Source organism: Tympanuchus pallidicinctus, unplaced genomic scaffold, assembly GCF_026119805.1.
Source record: "Tympanuchus pallidicinctus isolate F22 unplaced genomic scaffold, pur_lepc_1.0 scaffold15, whole genome shotgun sequence".
NCBI lineage: Eukaryota > Metazoa > Chordata > Aves > Galliformes > Phasianidae > Tympanuchus > Tympanuchus pallidicinctus.
The window spans coordinates 31482507-31505375 of NW_026294669.1; the positions used below are offsets into that span (position 1 = coordinate 31482507).

The window sequence follows — 22869 nt, forward strand, 5'->3', positions numbered from 1 at the left end:
AAGTTTCAACACAGTGAAGTAAACACAATTAGTATTTAATTTCCCTGATCCCTTCTTTTCTATTCCACAGTATAAAAATGTGATATAAAAAGGTGACTTGTAAGTCAGATTTCAGACAAGCTTCCAAGAAATCAAAGTGAAGTTAACGTGATCAATGTATGCACTAATATAATGCCAACATTTTAAATTCAACTCTCTTTCCATTTGAACACATTTCTCTGACTTCAACCATCTCTGTAGAAGGCACTGTAAAAGAAAGTGCTGTGAAGAAAACTTACAAGTGTTATTTCAAATATGTACAAGGTGGCAAAGAGACCAAAAGATTGATTAGACTGCCAGAAGTTACTTCTCAACTCAGCTCAAACAAATGAATACAACTCCAGAAAGGAATACATACGGAATATTTAATTCCACTTATTTTACTGAATTTTATTTCAAGTTTACTGTTTTAAGACATTTTCTTCTTTCTGATTTTGCTAAGGAACTCTTATCTGTGGCATTCGTGCTGATAAAAATACCAGGACCATTACGCTTGCAGTACTGAGCTGACACTTAATGGAGTAGCCCAAGGAAGAATGATGGATGCGTAATTATGCACAGATGCTATATTAGATATACTAACCCCCAACTGTTTGCAATAAAGCTTCAAGTAAGGTTCATAAATCAGCATGCTTATTTCATCAGAGAAGATAACGAAGGAATAAAAGTGCTTTACTTGTACCAAGGAAGGATCAGGAGCTCACTTTTACAATTGCAGTGAGATTAGTACGTTAAGAAAGGATTAAGAATAGCATCCACTTGCGTCCTTAAAAGCATTTACATTAACTCTACAGGCACATTTTGTGATTTAATTTATGCAAATACCCTGGCATTAAACTTTTTCTCCAAAACCTTTCTACAAACACCAACTTTTGGATAAACTGCTTTCCATAAGTTATCTGACAATCCTAAGAGAAATGCTCACTAGAAGCAGCGAAGATCTCTACGATTCCAATCAAACAGCTCCAGTTTCAACAAGTACTTGGAATTAAATATGCATAAGCAATTTATACTGCAAGAACTCTCTGTGTTGCCTGATGCAGGTTGCCAAAAACAGCAGAGAACAATACAACGCCTTTGTGAAATTTAAGCAATTCAAAAAACACCTGATTTATTCATTAGTGAACCTTTACTGCTTCTTCCAATACTAAGAGCATGCTGGCAATAAATCATTGCAGTACTGATCATTTTTACGTGACCAGAGCAGCAGTAACAGCTTAGACTGTATCAACAACAACATTGGTGAACTCCAGTCTGAATTGGCTAACATAGATAGAAATACATATATGGGAAAGCAAATCCTAAAAAAAGAGCAGAAAAATAGACTGGGGACCTGGCCAGCCTGATCCAGCGCATGGCAACCCTGCCTGTGACAGGGGGATTGGAACTGAATGGGCTTTAAGATCCCCTCCAACCAAAGCTTTTCTGCCATTCTCTGGCTACTGAGGAACACCTGGTAGTAACACAGGACTCCTAAATGCTGAATCTGCTAAGTACTGATCATTAGATTTACAAATAAATAAATAGAAGATAACATCAGTATGATTGAAAACTTCAACTTCAACACAGAAATAAACATTTCTAGTTTTCTAGTCATTTCTTTCATTTATTTTAGATTATATTAGATTATTTTCTGTTTAAGAGAACAGGAAGCTCCCTGCTCTATTCAGTCACATTTGTTAGTAAATAGTAATCAATTTCATTTAAAGAAAACCTCATTACTTAATTAGAAAAGAGGAAAAAAAACACATCCTATATTTTCAAAACCGAGCTTGACGTTAAGCAATATTTGAAGCGTGAAGAAACTTAACTCATTTTCTAATTCCATTAACCCCTAAATATATGTTACAAACCATGCAATGCTCTTGGTAAGTTATCCAAGACAGAAAGCGCATCTCACATCCGACAAGAGCTCCTGCTGTGATCCACCTGCTCCTGTCAGCAGTGAAAGGATTCATGTGGAATTCCAGTCGGGTCTAATTGGTCTCTAATTAATCAGAAGGAAACATTTCAGCTTCGGTTGCTAATCACCTCTGGCCAGCAGTTCTAGACTGTTTAAGACTACATTGAGATAGAAGCAACAGAGCAGTTCTAGAGTTAGCCAAAAACAAAAATCTATTTTTCCACCTTGTGTATACCTCATCGTATTTTTAAAATCCCTTTTCAGACAGACCGGTTTGCTTAATTAATTTTGATGTTCAAATATTAACTTCTGCACTGAATAAAGCACGTAGATTAACCAAAAGAATGAAGTTAAAAAAAAATAATCAAGGAAAGAGCAAAGAAATAATACAAATCACAAAACCAAACTACAGAGCAGATATTCCCTTTTGGTGCTACATTAACTGAGAGTGGACTTCTGCTTACAGTGAAAGTATATAAAGAACTATTTCAAATTGCTCACTTTCTCTTTTAGATCCAAAGTGCTATTTACAACCAATGTAGAAGTCTATTCAAGAAACGGAAGAGACTGTTCTATCTTTATAGGCTTAAGGAGTCTCTGGGGATCTGTGTGATCCGACAGAACAATCCTAAGACTGGCACCTCTGCCTTCCCTGTATGTTCTGGTAAAAGGTTTTAAACAGAGAGCTAAAGGGGGGGGAGGAAAAAACAGAATCAACACATTTCTTTTATTAGCTAATCAAATACACATTTAATGAATACCGTGTGCAGATGGCACAAAGTTGGCAGGAAGTGCTCATCTGCCTAGCAGCAGAAAAGCCCTACAGAGGGATCTGGACAAGCTGCATCAGTGGGGTGAGGCCATCAGGGTGATGTTCAGCAAGACCAAACGCCAAGTCCTCAATGTTGGCAATCAGACCCCTAGGCAACGTGACAGGCTTGGGGTAGTGGCTGGAACACTGTGAGGAGGAAAAGGACTTGGGGGTATTGATTGATGCTCAGCTAAACACCAGTCCAGGTGGCCAAGAATGCCAACGGCATCCGGGCTTGTCTCAAAAATAATGATGCCAGCAGGAGGTCATCATCCCTCTGCACTCAGCTCTGGTGAGGCTGCACCTTGAGTACTGTGTTCAGCTTTGGGCCCCTGACTACAAGTCACTGAGGCCAAGGAGTGTGTTTGGAGAAGGGCAATGAAGCTGATGAGAGATTTGGAGCACAAGCCTTATGAAGAGCACCTGAAGGAACAGAGATTGTTTAGTCCATAGAAGCAGCAGCTTAGGGGAGACCTTATTGCTCTCTACAGCAATCCAAAAAGAGGTTGTGGTGAAGTGGGTTTCAGTCATTTCTCCCATGTAACAAGCAATAGGACTGGAGTGAATGGCCACAAGCTGCACTGAGGAGTTCAGGGGGAACGTTTAGAAAAAATTCTCCACAGGAGCAGCCAGGCACTCTAACAGGCTTCTCAAGGGGGTGGTTTGAGAAACGTTCAGATGTTACACTGGGAGGCATAGTTAGTGGGAAACATTGGCGATACGTGGATGGTTGCTCTGGATGATCTTGGGGGTCTCTTCCAACCTTGGTGATTCTTGTGTGACTACTATCTATCTCAACTTACAACTAAATAGTTTTGAAAAGATCTGATGTGAATCAGGACTGAACTATTAGGAACAGTAAGAGATTGTTAATACTCAATGACATTGGCTACTGATTATTATTATTATTAAAAGAAAAAAGCATTAAAGATAACAAGCAATACGAAACTACCAACAAATGATCAAAGCTAAGAGCTTCACCTGTCCTGATCTAAACTTACAGGCATTAGAAGGTTAAAAGACAACTAATGATTTACTGTTGATAATCTGACCTCTACACCTTCACTTTACTTACTCTAATCATTCCGCATGGACAAAGAATACAAGGTCTATGTCTGGACCCACATAGACAATGCAATTTCTCCAAAAAAGTTTTTAAGAGAATTCCAAAGTTGGACAAATAAAACATAGCACAGTTGGACTAGAAGTTAAATATTATAACTCCTTTGAAGAGGGATTGGATTTGAATACTCAACACGGGACTCTGGAGTGGTAGGAACTCTTTGCTCAGCCTTCAGTGTCCTCCCTGAAAGCTGCAGAAGTTACCATGAGCTACTGAAGCTGGCTTTAGAAGCTTTCCTTTGTGTGACTCAGGATGGCAACTAAAAAGCATCTTCACAATGTGCAATGAAAGGTTTTGTTTACTTTTAAATATCAAAAGCATCTTAATTATTGTGCTAACGTTGAAGCCAAATATCTGTATCTGCAGCTTAAACAGCCATACTCAGTACTAGACACAGGCCTTCTGAAAGGAAATTAATAACATTGATTTCATCTTGAATTTAATGGTAATTTTTTCAATTAATTACACACTTTAGAGACATACATTTCCATCAACAGAAGGAAAATTACTTAATTACGAATCAAACAAAAATAATCTCTTTAGATAAAAGTCGATAATCCTTTCAGCAAAACAAACCTATCCCAATGGCTTTTTGGTTCGGAACAATTAATTCTGCAAAAAACTTCCAGTCAATACCCTGAGCCACATGACAGAGGTTAAACTTGGACGTTATGTTTAAGCACGCTTTGTAAAGCTAAGAGGGGCTGGATCTGAAAGCACAGAAAAGGTGCAAGAAATACAACAATTATATTCCTTCAGCAGTAGCTGACTATTTGCATTCGTTACTAGGAAATGGAAGAGGTTTGCTGTGTTCTTCATGTGAAGTGTATTTCAAGGACAGAGCAGCTGGAACAGACAATATTTGCAAGAAAGAGGCCACATGAACAGTCCATGGAAATAAGTTGGCATGTAAGAGAGGAAGACTTGAGAAAACGCCATTAGAGATCTGTAGGAACAACACTCACCAGCTACTCTGATCACACTGCAAAAAATACCTCAACTAGAAAACGATTTGTCAATTCCCCCACCAGGTGGATACCCTCTACAAGAAAATGCCCAGAGCAGAGCAAAAGAAGTTACTTCTCTTCATCAATAGCCTTGGAATAACTTGAGACAGAAAAAAATGAACTAAAACACCAGTGTGTTTTGACTACAAAGGGGTACATGAGAAATGCAGAGCCCCAAAGCATGCATTATCACATTTATGGACAGTTTAACCTGGGCAGCACACGCTAATGAGTGCTCTGGAAAAAGACTTTCATTCAGAACCCAGTAAGAACAAACATCTCGCACTGAGATGAACTTGGTAAGTGCTGCCCCTACCCAGGGATTTCAATTCAGATCTCTGGGAGAAATAACATGGGCTTGTAGCAATGTCACTGACTTCCCTAATAGGACAAAAGAAAATGACTGTAACTTCACCAGGCAGCGTTCAGATTGGCCATTACGAAGTTCTTCCACTCAGAAAGAACGTAGAGGCATTGGAACAGGCTGCACAAGGAGGTGGTGAAGTCACTGTCCCTGCAGGTGTAGAGGAACCACGCAGATGTGGCCCTGAGGTAAATGGGCAATATGCACGTGGGGATGGGTTGTGGTTGGACCTGATCATCTCAGAGGTCTTTTCCATCCTTAATGGTTTCATGGTTCTATGATTCACTTCATACCTGACAACAGAGACCACCCCCTGTCCTCCTGATAATGCAAGCATCTCTATTTTCATCCTATTGTATACTGCGCAGGGCCCAATATTAAGAAATATCATCACAATTCTACACACGTAGAACAACGCACGTGATCAGCTTCTTCAACACATCACAGAGCAGCTCAAAGAGAGTGCAAAGTCCATTATTTACATATTAGCTTCATACATTTATCCAGTGCTATAAGATCCACCTCAGATTAAGTTGCATATTTAAAACTCAATTACTCAGCACAAACTACAAGACACCATTTATACCAATTTCTCTAATGAACCACCAGAAAATAAAACATTTATTTTCCTATCTCTGAGAAAAAAAAAACCACTAAAACAACCCCAAGCATTTCTAATCCCGATTATGCTCTGCACTTATTAGTGATCCCAAGTGCATTATAAACATTAATTGATGATCATCATAGTCTTAAACAGAGCATTAGCGTGCCACTATATCAGTATACAAGGCGACACCAAAAGTTTGCATCATACGCAAGGTGATCCCAAAGCAGTAAGACAACCAGCAAGCTAAACTCACGTTCAATAGATCACACCGATCACTTGCACGTTATTTCCATATTCTCATTTTGCTCGGGTAACTCGATTATACCTGCATCTTAGCCCTTCACAATTTAATTAAGCAAAGCCTTCATTCATTCGAACCACTTGCAGAGTTGTGGCAGATAATTTAGAGATGCAGACAAAGATAAAGAAGAAATCAAAGCTGACGTGACACAGAAAGAGCTGAATTAACATTTTCTTTCTCAAAGACTCCTCCACCTGCCCTCTCTCTGATCTGCACAGGCATCTCTAAAGAGCAGCACTCACAGGTGTTGACAGGCTGACAGATCTTCTTTCATTGTTCAGATCTGCAAACACCCATTCTTTGCTTAACAGAGATGCCACTGCAAGCAGCTTTCAAACACCACAGCACGTAGTACAGAAACTGGGCAAGAATCGAGTGCCTTGGTGAAGGTCAGGGGAGCATTTCTCTCCAGCAGCTTCAGATCCATGCTGAAGACTTGAGTGAACCCAAACAACTCTGCCTTTCTTATATCAAAGAGGCCACAAAGTTGGATTTGTTGTTATTTCTTGCCGTATTCCAGAAGCAAAAAGGAAACCTTCTCTGAAATTAGACTTCATCCCCCTCCAAACCAATTTACACAGGGAAAAATGAAGTTTTTGTAAAGATTTCTGTAAAGCTTTACAATACTGGATCGAAATAAAGTTTCTCAGACTTATGGATTATAATTCATGAATTAGAAATTGTCTAATGCTTTCTTAGCTCTTGTGCCATACAGCACCTTGAAATCCAGTACAACAGAAAATACAGATGAAATCTGAAAATCCAAATAAAAGCACTGAGTAGAAGTAGGATAACGACTAGAAATTGACTCCAGCTCTTACAACCTTGCAATCAGACAGTTCTATTTTAGCTTCGGCCATATTTTCCTATGCCTGCAGCTAAACACAATTGAAACTCCCTATGTTCTTCTCTCTAAAACTTTTTCCAGTACATTCTAGTCCAGAATTTAAATTCCTGAGAGTCCTCCAGCACTTCTGCATATCTTTCATAATGAAATAACATGCTTTAGCTTCTATAGATCTTCCGGTTGTTTAGTTGGTTGGGGTTTTTTTTGGTTCTAAAGTTCACTCCTCTCATAAGCCTCAGGTCCACCTAAATTTGATTTGACATTTGGGATTTTCGAAGAGAAATTTACGTTAGGAACAAAAGGGGCTAAGTAAGAAGTTACTAGGCTATGTAAACCTCTTAATAAAGTAATACACCTACAAAAACGCACAAGTGAAATGAGCTGCCCAACACTGATAAATAGCATTATCCCGATTTGGTTTACTGGCTAACAAGAAATCGCACAAATTAAAGTTTCACTGCAAAACCAGAGACTGCAAGGGATGCCTAAAAGAACAATTTAGTGCTTATACTGTCAAAAGTAGTTCAGCACAGAAGCTCTTTGGTAGGTAACCTCCACTAACTCAAGAGTGAACGTAGAGACCTAAGGCTGCTTAGGAACCTGGTGTGCTTCAACACTGACTGCACAGGGCTGTACCCTTCAGCTTAACTTCCTTTTGATCATGATAATTAACATTATCAAATCATTTTTTCCTTTCAGTGAAAAAAAGCTTTCCCAATAACATATGAAGAAAGAAAAACATTTAAATTCATTTTGTCATTAAGGTTGCAGTAAGACACGCAAACATCAACGTGAGATCATTAAAAACAACTGATCTAAACACCAATTTCAGGGAGGTTAAAGTCTGATACTTTCATTACACCAGAATTGGTTAATCCGAAGTGGAACCAGTCTTACAACCTGAGTTACAGCTCTCCTCACTACATGCAACCAAACTAGCGCAAACTACAAAAAAACACGTATGTGCTTGCAAGAAGCTCAAGATGGCGCACTTCAAGGTGATGTAGGGCATGGGTAGTATGAAGAATCAATGGGCTCATTCCTTCAGTCCTACTGATGATCAGATTGACAGTGACACAAGGCTGAAACTTTTGATTAAGCAGCATTTAAAATTAAAAGAGAGAAATAAGAAAAAAATCCCCAAACCCAAAGTTAGAAAACAATTAGCGTTATCAATGAACCAGGCAAGAAAAAGAACTATGCTCACACACTAGACACTTATACTGCTATAACCTTAATAACTGAACTGGGCAATTTGGCTGTTTCACATGAGCAGCAGCGTTACTTTTTCTTTCCATCATTTTTGCTTCCCTGAATCTTCTTTTTGGATAGGAAGCTTAGAAGTGTTGGAGTTTGGTTTCTCCTGACCCAAATACAGGATGCTTCAGAGAATATTTCACTGGAAGACGCTAAAGAAAAGATAACTCTTTAAAGCATCAGAAATTCAGGTATAAATTTAAGATCTGATTCCTCTACTGCTTGGAAAAACAGTGTAGTTGAAAATACACAAATGCAATATCTCATCAGTATGCACCATGTGTGTAACAGTCACACCTAGAAGATTCAGACAATTCAGTAGACATACATAGCAAGGGAAAAAGTCATGAATTTGAAGAGTTTGCAACTTAAAATGAGACAACTAGCCATAATATGAGATGACATTAAATATGTTTCACTGTAATCGTGTCCAAGCCATCCTGTGGCCATCCCTCCTACCCCCAGATCTCCTGTGAACATGATACTATGGTTACTGCTACACACACACGGGAATAAGAACTGAGCAGTGTAGTGCAAGGCATGTTTTCTTTCACTAAAGCAACACAGTTAAAGAATACATTGCATTATTGGGAAGAAAAAAAACAAAAACATTTCCACAGAGCATCAGGCATCTTTAGAATACCAATACACTTAGGTGGCTTCACTTCTGAGACTGCAAGAGGAGCAGAGGCAATCTCTAGCTCTCGTTACACTGTGATGCCAACACTGCTCTCCCTTTGTCCAAGTATAGAGGGTGTTTCCATTTGGCTGATATCCCTGTTGTAACAGTTCTGTCAGGCTTCATCGCTTTCCTTTACCAGACATAAGATCTGCTTTGAATTTTTCCCATCTTATTCTTCTTAGTTTCTATCCAAAATAATTGAAAGTTACCAATAGAAAACAAACTGATAAAACGTAGGATTTTTAAAAGACTGAAATTTTATTAAGGACAGCAGGAATCTCGGGCAAAAAGTATATAAATGTCTGCTTGCCCTTCTGCCAATTATCTTGCTATGCAGTCAAGATGAGAAAGATACGCAGGTTGTGAGTCAAAAAGCAAAGAATAACACCAGCTCAAAACTAACCCAAATATCTTCCTTGGAAAAAAATTTAAAGGACATGCAGAATAATTCATGAAAGCGATAAAAATTAGACGCAAACGGAAAGAGAATGATAGACAGCTTTTTTTCTTCAATATTAGACATGTTTCAATAGATTTTGTAGAGATTCAATTATATGCTAAGAAATTAGAAAAACTGACGTTACAAACCAGAAGAATAATAAAAGTTAAACCAAGTGGTCATAGAGAAGTCAACTGGAGAACAGACAGCCTGAACTATGATTGCAGTAAGCTCTTTTCTCAACTCCCATGAACTTCCAAAAAAGACAAAGTTGAGGAAGTTTTGAAGCTACCAAATCAGTAGAATAGAAAAAAAAATAACGAACCTCCACTAACGTCTAAGACAGATCACAAGCCCCCTAGCTGTATATATAGCCTAGAAGAAAAACGCTGAAGCAGAAGAAAAAGCATACAGTTCCAGAGAGTGCAATATATCAACTACATCCAGAATATTTCTGAAAGAAATACATTCTGTTGAATAGGTCAGAACACCCAGCACCAATGGTGATGGGTTTTAACTACAGTTATTTTTCTGTCAGTGGTGAAGAGGGAACAATAACTGATGATAAGAAGGGCATCTATGAGACAAGTTTTATTGGCAGCTATTCAAGAACACATTTCCCCAAGCATGAAAAACGCCAATATGCAGTTAAAAATAATTTTCACAGTTAGAGTTAAGAGAAATGTTTAAAGTTAACTTAAACTGGTGTCAAAATCAAAGATAAAGTTACTACCGCAGATATCAACTAAGTGGGTTATTTTTGTGGTTGCACCACGCTAATTTGGTAAAATAGCGTCCAATAATCAATCTTCTGTTCCTCATCATTTGTAATTTCAGCTAAGTACAGACACACAAGCACAAAAATGAGTCCTGGGGTTCATCAGTCAAGCTCTGCTTTCGGTTACATTTCCTTGTTTTGAAGGGTATACTGCAAGTGGACAGACATCCTGTGGAAATACTAAGAAATTAAACCTCACGCCCGTTCAAAGTAACCATTTAGTAAGCAATTACTAAATTCAAAACACACCACTGGATAATGTGTATTATAAAGCTTGCTAACAGCAAGTGAAATCAGAAGCTATTCTTAGTTAACATTTTGCCTTATGCAACTTATTTTTTCACATACTATCTGTGACTATATATAGATATATATACACACACACACACACACATATATAACAGCTGAAACTCAAACTTCACTCAGCAATTATTTGGGGGGTTTTTTTTGAAGAAAAAAGGGTACCTATTTAAGTTACACAGAGGTTTCTTTTTACTCTGAAACAGGTAGTCCTTTCCTTCTTCCATTCCTCTCAATCATCCTCTGGCTTACTTTATCATATTCAATCAGCTGAAAGACCACATATTTCACAATTATGGGCTGGCTGTGCTGCACATTGATGGCCTTTCCTCAAGAATCGTGCCATTTAACACAAAGTCAAAGAATTTCAGCTTCAGTACGCTATATATATCTTATAGGTAACAGCAAGCTCAAGCAGCAACTAGACCTCTTCTTGAACATATACTCAAGACTTTCAGGGAGCTTCTCATCTTTTTAAGACCGAGTCAGGGGAACCTTGGAAGAATGGAAAGTGATTTAACCAGAGAAGGAAGACATTGCCAAGAGCTTAATCTACTCCAGGCAACTTGGTCGTCACTAATGAGTGATAGCATGATCATCACCTGGCTCAGACGTGTTGGCGCACACCAGTCAGAAGGAAAAGCAGACGGTTTGAGCAGGAAATAAAGAACAAAACCAGAAACTGAGCTAGCAACAGCTCACCATGAAGTTCTGAATATTTAGAAAATTAAAGGGGGAAAAATAAACTGGAGACAAATTAGAAAGAACACACAATATCAGTGATTGCCTGAGATTGGGAGAGAATTAAGCATTTGGTGAAGAAATAAAAAGTTATGTTTAAGGTATAGTAGAAGCAGGAACAAAGAGAAACAAGTTGGAAAAACAGCAGGTGAATATGATAGCGATTTGGATTTCATAGGAAATTGATTAAGCATAAGAAGGAGCTCAGAAATTATGGCACAAATGTAAAAATACTAGGGCTCAGTCTAGTACAAGCTCCATAGGACTGATTTTTAGCAAGCAGGTGATAAAACTCAGTGGTTCTCTCTAGGATTTATTCTCAAGAGACACAGCATAATGCAGCCTCTCAAACCAGCCAGAACGCGAGTTCATAGAGTATGGTTTCCAGTTTACTCAAGGAAAATGTCAACCAGCAATAAATCAATTTTCTCTAGAGAGCAGTAGAGCTGCCCAAGGAAAGGAGAATTCACATGAATAAAGTATTTGCCTCCAAACACCCTGATGCTCTGTACTGTTGTTCGTTCCTCTGTCTTCCTCCTGAGGCAATGCATTTTGGGGAAGGCTCAATTTCTCATCTGGCAGCCAAACAAAACCACTGCTCCCAGGCTACAACCCCCTTTCAAAGCTCTTTGCTGACTCATACCCACTCAGACATTCCTAACACGTTTCCAGCCATATCGATTGTCATACACACTGGAAGCAGTGAAGTCAGAGCATTGGTGTCATCAGCAAGTCTGTGATGCTCTGCGACAGGGCTGCAACAAGCTGATTTTCACTTGTGGATGTTATGTATTATGGAACGTGCAGGCCGGTCCAAGTGCAGAGTCCCAGAGTCCGTAGTTTTACTGGGAAACATTGGCAACACTCTGAAATTTGACTTCAGATGTACAGCAAGCCAGTATTTGCACATGCAACTATGAACTCCATCTTACATCAAATGTGAAAGTTTTGCTTTCATTGATAAATCAAGAAATAATCTCATGGCTGTTCTAAAATAAATAAATAAATGAATAAAAAATGCTTCAATCAACTCCATCTTCTGGCTTGGAAATTCTTCAAACTTGACTTCCAGTAGGAAAGCACAAATTAAAAAGGAAAATTCATCCAACTCTAATGTGGCTTTTTTTCTTTCAGATTAAATACATGAAAACATTTTAAAACAACATTTTCGAAGCCGAAATAAGAGTCAAGCACAATCATCAACATATGCTATTAGCTCTCTCTGTGTTTATTGATCATAATAGGAATATGCTTCTATTGAAAACAAGACTTTAAAGACATGAATGTACGAGGTGAAAAATTACTTTTGCTAATGTCCTCTATGCTTATAAATCAGGGGATTACCAGTACCACACAGGGCCTAAATCTATGCTAGCTATTAATTGGCACTTTGCTAATCTACAGTGTACACTGATCTCACCTGAAACACTTTTTCCACACTTGGCAGCCCTTGATAGAAGTGTTATTCCCAGGGTATAGCTTGGTATCTTGCTGTTTTTGGCTGTCCTCTGTAAGTGCTGTTAGCCCCAATTTTTTTTCTAGACGCTTTCTCAAATTCAGAGACAGCATAAGCCTTGCTTATTTGGGTTTTGGCTGTTTGTTTTCATACTTTTTTCTTTAAGTTTCATTACAAAAATAGGCATTTACCAGCTATTGAAAAATGTAGTTCATACAGAGTTGTCTGAACAATTCAGCTGAACTAGAAGGACAACTACATGCATGAATATCTAGCTTCCTTTTCCCCCTCCATTTCTCATTCCCAACATGCCTGCACATCCCAGATGCAGAAAAGACTAAGGAAAAGAACAAGGAGACCATAACATGCTGGCTCCAAAGAGGCTGGCTTCCAACTTTGTTTTGTTCTGTTCTGTTTGGCTATCAATCTTTGCAATTACACCTGAACACTCCCACATCATTTAATCACGCACAGGTATCCGTTTGATAGGGCCATATAATAAACACGTTTCCTTTTTATAATTTTCAAGCCATATACACTGTGTTTTCAAGAAAAAAAAAAAAAACAAAATGAAATTACAATCCAATTATGAATTAATACTTAGTAGCAAAGCATGTGAGCTGAACTTACTGACATACCTCTTGCTGTAATCACATTTAATTGAATCAAGGCAGATGACTTCCAGAAGGAAGACTACTCTCCCAGCAGCACAGTAAGTATTTCTTGACAATGATGATTGGGTTAGGTGTCAAGACTCACCTGAACCTGTCCAAAAGTCACCTGAGAACCATTTTCTACAGGGCTGATGTCACCACTACCATATTCCAGCCACCCCACAAGCCCAGATCTGGCTGGGAAACACTCTAAACCACGCATGCATGCTCTTCTCCTCCTGCACATGTTCCCACAATTGCTCAGATATAAAGAGACTCCATAGGAATCGAGATCCCTCCACTTAGATGATTGCAGGACATCTCCCACAGATCTCCCATACTTCTCAGAGTTTCACAGTCAACTCGCATCAAAAGTATATGTGGCAGGGAGTACATCTCTATCAGACTCTTCCAGTTTTCTTCCAGGAAGACAAAGTATGAAAATGAAGTTTTAGCCTAAGTAAACTTAATCGAGGATTAAAGATATGCAGAGTGAATAGAGGAAGTCTTTATACATTATATTGGGTGCCTTACAAAAATGAGTTTTCTGTTGAAAAGTCTTAAACAGTTTCCACAGCTAGGCACGAACAAGCTATTTGCTGGGAACAAGTTATTCATCAAATTTAGCCTGGATTTGCCCCTAAATTAAAATGAACTAAAAAGAATTATATTACACTGAAATAGCTTTAGCTAATCCTCTATAATGCACCAGGGATATATGCAAATTTGCTTCTTGGAGTTTAAAACATTGCACAGTGAAAAATCATAAAATGATTGTCTGGCAAATAGCTGTAATGATTATGTTTGACAAAATACCACAAATAAAGCAAGAATTTAACAACAGGATACCAACAGGGCTTGTAAAAACGTTTTCATTTCTTCCACGTAAAATAAGCAAATCAAGCCACGTTAAGATGGATAATTATAACATATTGCAACTATCTGCATCTTCTCAATGGAAAACACTCTACAAAGAATTTCCCAAAATCCCCTGAAGAGTTTGGGTACTTTTCCTTAAACAGCACATCAGCTTCGTACAGAAAATGCTGTCTGCACATCTAGAAAATTGCCCCCTGGGAGCTACCCACAGTAAGCATTCCTGATCTGAACTGTATTTATATGACAATCATGGATCTCACGAATACAGTCCTTTCTATCTACAGCCCTGCAAAAAAATAATCATTTTTTCCCCTTTCAGGGTCTCTGAAGTACACCTGCAATATAATGTTACACAGGATCATCACACAGGACAGAAAAAAAGCTCAAAGAGCACCATAAGGCCAACAAACATGTGCAACTTCTGCCTTTCTTAGTAAAGTCATCAGAAATTGAGTGTACTTGATGCAAGTCTCTAAAACATCTGTTACACTACAGATAGCACCAGAAACAAAATGTGCTACATAACATCTAATAAAAGCACAGCAAGGTCTTTACTTGCTTTTCAAATGACAAAAAAAAAAAAAAAAAAAAAAAAAGCAGGATAACTTAGCTTTCACTATGATTCTCTCATGGTTCTAACAGCTCCTGCTTCTTTATTCATGGCCTCAACAAATCACTCAAGTACTAGGAATAGAGAGAGAACAGAAAAATTGAGAATTAGAGCAATTGCACAGAACTGCAATGAGATTCTACGGCAAACTCCAAGCCTGCTTGAACAGCCTTAAGAGTAACAGCAGGCTTGCTTACAGCATTCAATCCACTTTTGTAGATGAGCTTTTCCTCTCACTTGATGAGTTTCTTCCTCTTGTTGGTTTTCCATGGTTATTGACTGAAGTGAAACTGAATTGGCTGTACACTACTCAAAGCCACAAGATGCTGTCTAACCTCACTAACTCTTCCCTCTTTCATCTTCCTCCTCCTCACCTGTTTTTTGCTTACATGGCTAAGACTTCAAGGCTAAACATACTTGAAGACAGAAGCACAAAGCAGCTGATAAATGAAAATGTGAGGCCAACTGATATTGAATAGAGAATGTGCTACTGACCTTTGCTTCTCCATTTATGTCACCATCTGCTTGGGCTTCTCCTAGTCCTGAGTCATTTCAAGTTGACAAAATCCCAGTTACTCCGTGCTATTTTCTTCCATAGCAAGTGTCACACAAAGATCATGATGTAAGCTAAGACTCCATATATATTTACATTAATTTGCCATTATTAAAAGACAGGTCCCCACAATTACTACTTCACAGACTTGAAAATGCACTCATTACTTAAAGACTGTTGCCTCCAAGTGAATATCTGAACAGCTTTGACAGAACAAGAAAGCATATTTAGAAAGTAATCAAATGATAGATTGTATCCTTCGTATAAATTAGTGAAGGACAACCTCCCGTCCTGATTGAGATGCTCAGCTTTGCAGATTACGTACGTGATTTCACACAGCAGGCACCCTTTGTTAGGGCGAGTCACGCACACGGAAAGGAATGAATGTTAAGACAAAAACTGGAAGAGATTTATTTGACTAGGATGGTTTCTCTGAATAAGGCGATTTCTACTTGAGGTTTTACTATTCTGCCTGATGATTCCATAGCAAAACATTAATTGACTGTGTCAGACTTCAACAGGTCCTTTCAGACACTTTTTGATGTTAGATGATGCTCTTGCAATTGCTGTGTCTTAGCATAACCAGAAGCAGTAAAGACATTCACGTTCTGATCCCATATACTCCAGTCTTGTCACCTACTCTATCCCATTACTATTTATGAAAAAATAAAATCACTGGCTTCTCAGCATGGATAACTGAGAAAACAACTTACCAATTCTAGATTACAAACTATGGAGTATGCTTACATTCATGATACATTTTTGACAGTGTAAAACAATGGGATGCTTTATTAGAAACGCTAAAGGCCTGAGCAATCAACTGGCTCAACATAACACAAAATTCTCGGATCCAAAATATACTAAAAAGTACCTTTTCTTCATAATTAAAAGTAACGTGAAAATCAGTAAGCTACTACTTTAATGAAATACTTCATAAAGAAGCAGTGTATATCCTAGGGGTTCTATCAGAAGAATTACAGGTTAACTGCTGGTCACTGTGACACTGAATAGATTTGCAGATGATATGCACTGTCTATATCATTTTCTTCAAAATTGTTTGGATTTGTTTTGTTATGACTATGTTCCAATCTGATTAATAAATTCCTTGTGGTCAGCTACCACTTTTCTATAGTTGGCTAACTGAATAAAGGAAGCTCTTGCCTTACTTCCACCACCATATGCAGTTTTGTAGCTGGTTTACTGCCTCGATTAAAACAAGTGTTTGAGGTACGTAACTGTGACCTAAGCAAGGCTCTGGTGCCTACATGCTATTTATTTCTGTTCTTGGAATTAGGGACTTGAATCAGGACTACCTGATATAAAAAAAAAAAAGTACGGATTTCATGAATAGCTTTCAGTAGAGCAGCTTTATTACCTCTACTGTTCAGTAGATATTCAGCTTATTTAGAAGAGCTGAAGTGACATTCTAGCTCTTTATGAACTACAGCAATACCCACAGCACCTAAAACTCTGCTGGCTTTTTTGGCAGTACAACATTCCACAAGGGAAGGGCATGTCAATGACAGACATTTCTAGATAACATTTAAAATTTCATTTTATTCCTGCCGCCTTCTACTACAGTTCTAGTTTCTTTGTCTTTTCAAGCCTTCCCACCGCATCCTACGAGATCTTTTTCCCCTCTTCATAAACAATGTATAAATAGGCCTTTAAAAACACACTGAAGAAAAGAGTATATTAACAACGTTAATAAAATCAACAGATAAGAACAAATCCAGTAAGCAAGAAATACACTCGGAAGTTTGGAATTTTCGGGAATACTTGAGAATATTTTTGTGAGGCATGCAGTCAAAGCGAATTACCAAGGTACTCTCAACAGTTATTAAAGGCCAATGGATGCCAGATAAGGTTCTGTTTGGTAGATCAGTTAGGCAGACTTAATGTGTCTCTTGTAAAGCCCAATTTTCTCCCTTATGCACAGAGGAAGTCCAAGCAACTATCTGACACTAATGATGCAACTTGAAAACAGCCTGAAATAACTGAGATGAATGCCATCCTACCAGTATGACTTCTAAAGAATGAGTTTCCCCACTCCTCATAAGATCCACAAGTCACTGATTAATAACACAAATAGATTTTTGTAATGACTAAGTACCTTTTCTTTTTTCCCTTAACAAATCCTCAACAAGTGAGAAGTAGTATACGTTATCACTACTCAAACAAGAACCCATGAATCATGGACAATCAATTCCACACAAGAAGTCATTCCATTATTTTGTCTTTGGAAAAGTAATGAAGTCTTATTTTAAAGGTAAAGACAACTTGAAAAAACTAACTTTGCTTACTTGTAAAGAGAAGACAGACAAACACTTGCCCGTAACACTCCCTATTCATTAATTGTAATCACATATAGGAGAACACATGAACTGCTGTAGTATCGGGTAGTCGTTGGACTGCAACAATTGATGCATTCGACACAAATTTCCACATGAGATCTGATATTTGGGTATCGTAGATGGTACTTGAGAAAACTTCATATCATCGCTCCATTGCAAACATAAAAATGCTCCTTTCAAAGTACTCACACTTTGACAATCAGTGGTTATTCAAGGTGGAAATTATCTAATGGCTCTCTGAATAAGAAAGTCATAGTTTAACAGATTAATTAGATTAGAAAACCAACATTATACTGCCTACATCTAGCACCTCGTACTAGGACAAAGCTTACAGATACTGGTATAATGATTCTCATGAAGTAACTAGGCAAGTGTGCAGGTAACTACCCTTCTTCAACCCAGGGCATAGAGTCATTTCCAGTGTTTCAGTGTATGTGCCTTTTCTAAACAGGAGAATTTCTGATATCCTGCTTCATCACTGTTTATAAAGCTGTAATGGACAGGAGTCAACTAAATGAGGCCAAGCTCTTTTCAACAGTACGTGGCCAGATTAAGGGGCAATGGGCAGAAACTGGAACAGAGGAAGTTTTGTACAAACACTGAGGATGAACTTCATGTGTAAGTAACGGAGCACAGGAACATGCTGACCAGGGAAGTTGGGGACTCCCTTTCTCTGAAAAAATTCAAGATCTGCCTGGATGCTTTCCTATGCAAACTACTGCACTGAAGCTGCTGTATCAGAAAACTTGACTCAACCTCCAGAGGTCCCTTCCAACCCCTACAGTGCTGTGATTCTGCCCCTTATAAAACTGCACTCCAACTGATTCTTTAACACTGCAAACAATTTTTCTTCTACAGGAATAGTCATGAGAAATTGGAGGGCTTGTAAAGAGGAAGTTGAACAACTCTTAGCCATATCATGAAAACAGCTATGGGAGAATTTGGCTAAGAGTGAGGGCAAACGTTGTCATTTTCCCATATTTTAAGTCCACAGAAGCTCACTATCCCTGTAGAAGTATCATCTTTATCCTAAAAACAAGGTGAGGTTAGCCATATACACCAAGACAAATAAATCAGAGGAATAAGCCAGTAGTTAAAGGAACTGCAACCCAAGTTCCAACAACCTAGATGCTGCCCTTCTTCTCTTAAAGCCTGTAAAGAGCATTAAGTTGTGAGAATACTGAGGCTCCTCAAGCTTGTCAGTACTTGATAATTAATACAGAGAATTACTTAGAAATTAAATTCTGTCAAGTCACATTCATCTTAGAATAACAATGCGCTTTTCCATTAAGTTAAGCCAATTGCATAATTCTTCTTCTGGATTACGACTGCCTGCACAGGAAGTTTATATCAAAGCCATTAGTGAGGAAAATTATTCCAGAAGAGTTTCCGTACAATAACAAACCCAGGCACATCACTTATGTTTCACCTTAAATAAAGGAAAAGATATACATATATATTTTTTTAATTAAGTTGGACTGGACGCAAGCTGTATTCTTTCTCTAACTTCAGACAGCTTAGCTTAATAGAGGTGAATTTACCCTGCAGGCAGCTTCTACTCATCTCTAATTCAGCTGACAAGTAACAGACACAATCAGGAAATTTTACAAAGTCAGCATCTCAGGCACTTAACAGCACCACGACACACTATAAACAAATAAATACCTTTTATGAAGAGAAAAATCAGCGCATGCCATTTCCCAATCTCTCAATTTTCAGGCGATGCAATAATTAATGGCTGAAGAAAACAGCATGTAGCTTTGATTTAGCAGTCTGAGTAACAGGAAAAGATAGGGGAGGATATTAGTCTTTTAAACAAATTGCTCTTAATGTTTCTTTCATCGCTTCTCTTGTGAAAACTCTGCATTGCTCCTTTGCAAGTGTAGTGCAATATGAATTTATTGCTTTAGAACTTGTTAGTGGTAATCAAAGTATTAAAATCTACCCAACGTATTCTTTTATTCATAATTTAATGAAGTGCTACAATACATAAATAGAAAAGCTAGAACAGCCCTAAAAAGCAGAAATTCAATGCTAACTGTGATATTTCTAAGAAGCCCTGACGCTTCTAACATGCAATTCAAACAGTGTGCTCAGTATGCAAAATTATTTCCCTGCAGAGCTTGTTTCACCCAGGTTACAAACACACACACAGCTTTGCACTTACAGTTTCATCATCTCTGGATTTCACCACAAATGTATTCCTAAAAAGATGAGCTCTGCTTTCAAACCAGGCCAACAATACACATTTACTTTTAACTACAAGCAAAAGGAATACTCCATTGCAGATAATGCACAAGCTCAGCTTCTACTACATGCCATGAGTTCAGGACTCTGAAAAAATCCAAATCAACACACAAAAAAAGAATGAAGTAAATGCAACCTTCATGAGAAGGGTGTTTGGGTTGGGGTAGAAGCAAGGAGGCACAGGATACGGACCACATGCAATATGAAATCACAGTTTCTTTCTATTTCCAAATTACAGCATTAATAAGTGATGCAAATCCACGCTCTACTAAATCTCACGAAAGTAGAGCTGGAAAAGCTCTAAGCTGTAAGTTTCAAAGGATGCAGAAAAGTTTCCTACTTTGACCCCTCCTCTTGCTCTCAGATACGTACTTCACAAAGATAGCAATCTAAACCATTAATTAAAAAATGAGGTTAAATTTAATGAAAGAGGAATGTCATTGGCAAAGTAATGCCAGTGAGTGAATGACCCAGCCGTATGTGCAATCACAAGGCAGGAAGCTCATTTTCATAGACCTCTGCTCAGTTATTGAGAGCTGGCACTTCTCAGTTCTAAAGGTTAATGCAGTAACAAAAGATAACAAACTCTCCTAAGCGAGCACTGAATGACCAAACAAGTTTCCACGCTGTAATCTGAAGGTGCTCCAGCCAGCCTGAGGATAGAGAATTCATCCTAAAACTTCTACCACGATCCGTGTGGAGCACCCACCAAGGCCCCACTACCCCAGAGTCATGTAAAGCTCAGCTGCCAAAATACACGAGATGACAGGTAAGCTCTGAGTGCAGAACTCTGCCCAAAACCAGGTCAGGTATTCACAGCACCCCAACTGTTAAATCCAATTCATTCCCAAGGCAAAACCTTTGGGTATTTGCTCATACTTAATATCGCTCAGTGTTCCCTAGCATCTAATTTAATTTTTTATATGTACTGGCTAAATGAGGAATTAAAATATAAATTAATAATCACAATTCTAATTCCATTATAAGAGATTTTATGGTTCAACCTGAACTCACTGACAGCTGTCATATCTTAACCTGGAGATAACGTACTCCAGGGACAGACTCAGTACTGATGTGGCCAGCATGCCCAAAAAAAAAAACATTCCACGAACTGCACACAAACATGCTGCATGTGGCAGCGCTAATGGAGGAGGAAAAAATAATAGCCCTCTACCCTTGGTAAACTCCAGCCTGCTGAATTCTTCATTGCACTGCCCATAAATAACAACTTAATTAAAGGATAACCAGCATTAATGGACTAGAACTAGTGGGCAGTTCAGGCAGCCAGTTTCACTCCATCTTCTGCCCTGGCAGTCATCTTGTCACTGACATGGTCTCCGAACCATCTCAGCATTCAAAAAAGCAGCACCCCTCTCCCAAAATTAGGTTGTTACACACTTCTCAGGTTGTCCTAAGACATGAGATTCAGAAGCAATATCCTGCAGACAGGAAATTTTATAGAAGAAGCTTAACCTGGACTTTTTAGTAATGCCAAGATTTTAGAGAAGTGTAAATCACATGTTCTGGGAGGAAATAAAACCCAAGAGAGATAAATACGGTTTCAGCACTCTAGGAGCGTCTTCAGAGGCAAAGAAACTAACCTGTCAGTTTTAATTTCTAGTTGGTACTGTTGTAGTTGGTGGTAATTAAAGAGTTGAACGAGAAACATTTGCATTTGAATCCAAATTACTACGTAACTACATTTTCTTGTAGCCTGCCACTGGCTTACATTTCTTCTTTGCCACTCCTATTGTCACGGCGTTAATGCAAAGGTGAAAAATGCAGAGAAGATCTGATGCTATGTTTAATCCCAGATCAGAAATACACATCAGCATCTATTTAGAGATGCATGAAGAGTACTACTTAACTTTCTTAAAGATGCTGGAATTCAAAGTTCTCCACACTGCCGTAACTGAGACACTGTGGCAAAAGCAGCAAGATGTACAAAGGGAGATAGAGGCGATATCTCCCAACTCTGGGTAAAAGGACAAACTAGTAGCTGTTAAAAATAAAAAAGCGTACTTAAATGTTTGCTCATCCAAGTAATTCAGGAAGTCAGCACCTTCATCTGAAGTTTTACAGACTTCTTACATCAAAAAAAAAGCACGAAGTAAAGCAAAAGAAAATGAATGAAAATAGTTGTTTTAAGATTAGAACATCGCAATTTCTGTTGCTAAGAATTACCTAAATTGCACAGTGATCCTGTTTAAAGTGAAAGCAACACGCAGCTGCTGCATTACATATGAGAAGAACTGCTGACAGCATGTGTTTTGGAGAACAGAGCTGAGGCTGACCCATGGAAATGGGAGAAATTGAGTGCCCTAATCCAACTCAGATTAGTTGAAGCAGGCTGTGTGTTTTTCGTGCCATTTTTAATCACTAATGAGATTTTGGTTTCTAACAACAGCATAGCATTATGTCAGCAAGGGAACAACAAACAAGCTTACAAAGTTCTAATGATTTAGAAGTCTTCTCTTGCCCAGGACACCAAAATCCTGTCATTTAGAAATAAAGCACCTCCGCAGTACAGCAAAATGAATAGCTTCAGGAACACCAAGGGATCTCCTGAATTCTTGAAGGGCTAAAAAACCAGCTATTTACAGAACTACAGCTTTTGTCATTGCATCTCTCCGTAGGGAACATCCACCCATGTCCATGACAGCCGTAAACATACACCTGAGTCCACAGATATGTGACAAGGCTGACAAAAGGAAAAATTCCTCATCACTGAAGCCTCATATGCAGAAGCACTGCCCTTAAGGATGATCATCGGAGTCCCACAGAGACACTCGGCAAGACAAGTTAATTCCTTCCAGACCACCTGGTGAAGCCACAGCATCCTCCTACTTCACAACAACACACGCATAGCTGCATGTGGATGACAAGAACGGCAACAAAATACCAAAGATGCCTCACTG

The 22869-nt window shown here is 38.5% G+C and overlaps 1 long non-coding RNA gene across 3 annotated transcripts in view; it reads right to left on the bottom strand.

The window, feature by feature from the left end:
• Window positions 1-22869, bottom strand: part of LOC128077253 (uncharacterized) — a 134903-nt gene that overhangs the window by 88988 nt on the left and 23046 nt on the right. The window contains exon 3 of one of the 3 annotated variants that reach the window (XR_008204901.1): window positions 7994-9126. The exons of the other annotated variants lie outside the window; for them this stretch is intronic. This is a non-coding gene — a long non-coding RNA (uncharacterized LOC128077253). Of the gene's footprint in view, window positions 1-7993; window positions 9127-22869 lie in introns of those variants that run through there. 3 annotated transcript variants of the gene reach the window in all.